This window comes from Oncorhynchus nerka, unplaced genomic scaffold (assembly GCF_034236695.1).
Source record: "Oncorhynchus nerka isolate Pitt River unplaced genomic scaffold, Oner_Uvic_2.0 unplaced_scaffold_1075, whole genome shotgun sequence".
Taxonomy (NCBI): Eukaryota; Metazoa; Chordata; class Actinopteri; order Salmoniformes; family Salmonidae; genus Oncorhynchus; species Oncorhynchus nerka.
The window spans coordinates 40,001-44,531 of record NW_027040239.1 but is presented as its reverse complement, the minus strand read 5'-3'; positions in this window follow the sequence as shown (position 1 = coordinate 44,531).

Below are 4,531 nucleotides of genomic sequence, written 5' to 3'. Positions count from 1 at the left end.
AATGGAACACTGGTCACTATAATAATGGAACACTGGTCACTTTAATAATGGAACACTGGTCACTTTAATAATGGAACACTGGTCACTTTAATAATGGAACACTGGTCACTTTAATAATGGAACACTGGTCACTTTAATAATGGAACACTGGTCACTTTAATAATGGAACACTGGTCACTTTAATAATGGAACACTGGTCACTTTCATAATGGAACACTGGTCACTATAATAATGGAACACTGGTCACTATAATAATGGAACACTGGTCACTTTCATGATGGAACACTGGTCACTTTCATAATGGAACACTGGTCACTTTCATGATGGAACACTGGTCACTTTCATAATGGAACACTGGTCACTATAATAATGGAACACTGGTCACTATAATAATGGAACACTGGTCACTTTCATGATGGAACACTGGTCACTTTCATAATGGAACACTGGTCACTTTAATAATGGAACACTGGTCACTTTCATAATGGAACACTGGTCACTATAATAATGGAACACTGGTCACTATAATAATGGAACACTGGTCACTTTCATGATGGAACACTGGTCACTTTCATAATGGAACACTGGTCACTTTCATGATGGAACACTGGTCACTATAATAATGGAACACTGGTCACTTTCATGATGGAACACTGGTCACTATAATAATGGAACACTGGTCACTTTAATAATGGAACACTAGTCACTTTAATAATGGAACACTGGTCACTTTCATAATGGAACACTGGTCACTATAATAATGGAACACTGGTCACTATAATAATGGAACACTGGTCACTTTCATGATGGAACACTGGTCACTTTCATAATGGAACACTGGTCACTATAATAATGGAACACTGGTCACTATAATAATGGAACACTGGTCACTTTAATAATGGAACACTAGTCACTTTAATAATGGAACACTGGTCACTTTCATAATGGAACACTGGTCACTATAATAATGGAACACTGGTCACTATAATAATGGAACACTGGTCACTATAATAATGGAACACTGGTCACTTTCATGATGGAACACTGGTCACTTTCATAATGGAACACTGGCAGAGTTCCTCTGTCCAGTCTCAACGTCAACAGTGAAGAGGCGACTCCTGGATGCTGACCTTCTAGGCAGAGTTCCTCTGTCCAGTCTCAACGTCAACAGTGAAGAGGTGACTCCAGGATGCTGACCTTCTAAGGCAGAGTTCCTCTGTCCAGTCTCAACGTCAACAGTGAAGAGGTGACTCCTGGATGCTGACCTTCTAAGGCAGAGTTCCTCTGTCCAGTCTCAACGTCAACAGCGAAGAGGCGACTCCTGGATGCTGACCTTCTAAGGCAGAGTTCCTCTGTCCAGTCTCAACGTCAACAGCGAAGAGGTGACTCCTGGATGCTGACCTTCTAAGGCAGAGTTCCTCTGTCCAGTCTCAACGTCAACAGTGAAGAGGTGACTCCGGGATGCTGACCTTCTAAGGCAGAGTTCCTCTGTCCAGTCTCAACGTCAACAGTGAAGAGGCAACTCCTGGATGCTGACCTTCTAGGCAGAGTTCCTCTGTCCAGTAGCTGTGTTCTTTTGCCCATCTTAATCTTTCTCTTTTTATTGGCCAGTCTGAGGCATGGCTTTTTCTTTGCAACTCTACCTAGAAGGCGCACAGCAGAGGTTCAGACCTGAGACATCCCGGGGTCGCCTCTTCACTGTTGACGTTGAGACGGGTGTTTTGAAGGGTACTATTTAATGAAGCTGCCAGTTGAGGACTTGTCTGTTTCTCAAACTAGACACTCTAATGTACTTGCCCTCTTGCTTAGTTGTGCACTGGGGCCTCCCACTCCTCTTTCTATTCTGGTTAGAGCCCGTTTGAGTCTGTTCTGTGAAGGGAGTAGTACACAGCGTTGTACGAGTTCTTCAGTTTCTTGGCAATTTCTGACATGGAATAGACTTCATTTCTCAGAACAAGAATAGACTGATGAGTTTCAGAAGAACGTTCTTTGTTTCTCAGGGTGTATAAAGGGAATAACATCAAGTTTGTTTCTCAGGGTGTATAATGGGAATAACATCAGGTTTGTTTCTCAGGGTGTATAAAGGGAATAACATCAGGTTTGTTTATCAGGGTGTATAATGGGAATAACATCAGGTTTGTTTCTCAGGGTGTATAATGGGAATAACATCAGGTTTGTTTCTCAGGGTGTATAATGGGAATAACATCAGGTTTGTTTCTCAGGGTGTATTATGGGAATAACATCAGGTTTGTTTCTCAGGGTGTATAAAGGGAATAACATCAGGTTTGTTTATCAGGGTGTATAATGGGAATAACATCAGGTTTGTTTCTCAGGGTGTATAATGGGAATAACATCAGGTTTGTTTCTCAGGGTGTATAATGGGAATAACATCAGGTTTGTTTCTCAGGGTGTATAATGGGAATAACATCAGGTTTGTTTCTCAGGGTGTATAAAGGGAATAACATCAGGTTTGTTTCTAAGGGTGTATAATGAGAATAACATCAGGTTTGTTTCTCAGGGTGTATAATGGGAATTACATCAGGTTTGTTTCTTAGGGTGTAGATACTGACTGGTTCTGATCCACCCCAGATACTGACTGGTTCTGATCCACCCCAGATACTGACTGGTTCTGATCCACACCAGATACTGACTGGTTCTGATCCACACCAGATACTGACTGGTTCTGATCCACCCCAGATACTGACTGGTTCGGATCCACCCCAGATACTGACTGGTTCTGATCCACCCCAGATACTGACTGGTTCTGATCCACACCAGATACTGACTGGTTCTGATCCACACCAGATACTGACTGGTTCTGATCCACCCCAGATACTGACTGGTTTTCTGATCCACACCAGATACTGACTGGTTCTGATCCACACCAGATACTGACTGGTTCTGATCCACACCAGATACTGACTGGTTCTGATCCACACCAGATACTGACTGGTTCTGATCCACCCCAGATACTGACTGGTTCTGATCCACCCCAGATACTGACTGGTTCTGATCCACACCAGATACTGACTGGTTCTGATCCACACCAGACACTGACTGGTTCTGATCCACCCCAGATACTGACTGGTTCTGATCCACACCAGATACTGACTGGTTCTGATCCACCCCAGATACTGACTGGTTCTGATCCAAACCAGATACTGACTGGTTCTGATCCACACCAGATACTGACTGGTTCTGATCCACACCAGATACTGACTGGTTCTGATCCACCCCAGATACTGACTGGTTCTGATCCATCCCAGATACTGACTGGTTCTGATCCACCCCAGATACTGACTGGTTCTGATCCACCCCAGATACTGACTGGTTCTGATCCACACCAGATACTGACTGGTTCTGATCCACACCAGATACTGACTGGTTCTGATCCACCCCAGATACTGACTGGTTCTGATCCACACCAGATACTGACTGGTTCTGATCCAAACCAGATACTGACTGGTTCTGATCCACCCCAGATACTGACTGGTTCTGATCCATCCCAGATACTGACTGGTTCTGATCCACCCCAGATACTGACTGGTTCTGATCCACACCAGATACTGACTGGTTCTGATCCACACCAGATACTGACTGGTTCTGATCCACCCCAGATACTGACTGGTTCTGATCCACCCCAGATACTGACTGGTTCTGATCCACCCCAGATACTGACTGGTTCTGATCCACCCCAGATACTGACTGGTTCTGATCCACCCCAGATACTGACTGGTTCTGATCCATCCCAGATACTGACTGGTTCTGATCCACCCCAGATACTGACTGGTTCTGATCCACCCCAGATACTGACTGGTTCTGATCCACACCAGATACTGACTGGTTCTGATCCACCCCAGATACTGACTGGTTCTGATCCACCCCAGATACTGACTGGTTCTGATCCACACCCCCCTACCTTTTTATTAATGGTGTCTGTGACCAACAGATGCATATCTGTATTCCCAGTCATGTCAAATCCATAGATTACGGCCTAATTAATTAATTTAAATGGACTGATTTCCATATATGAACTGTAACTCAATAAAATCAGTGAAATGGTTTCATGTTGCGTTTTATATTTTTGTTCAGTATTTATACCGTATTTACAATGTGCAGGGATTCAGAAATTTCAGTTAGAGCACTTTCTCTTGCTCTCTCTCTCTCCTCCATCTCTCTCTCCGTCTCGCTCTCTCTCTCTCTCTCTCTCCTCCATCTCTCTCTCCGTCTCTCTCCATCTCTCTCCTCCATCTCTCTCTCCACCTCTCTATCTCTCCGCCATCTCTCCTCCATCTATCTCTCTATCTATGTATCCTTCTCTCTCTCTCCAGCTCTCTCCATCTTTGATAATTATGGGACGTATTTTATCTGGTGTGACAGTCTAGTCAGTCTAGACAGTGTGAGCCTAAATGTTGACCCTCTCCTCTCCTCTCCACTCCTCTCCTCTCCTCTCCTCTCCTCTATCTTAAGGTGTGGAACCAGACGTAGCTCTGTCGTGCGTCTGTTATTTAAATGAGGCGGTAGGAACTGA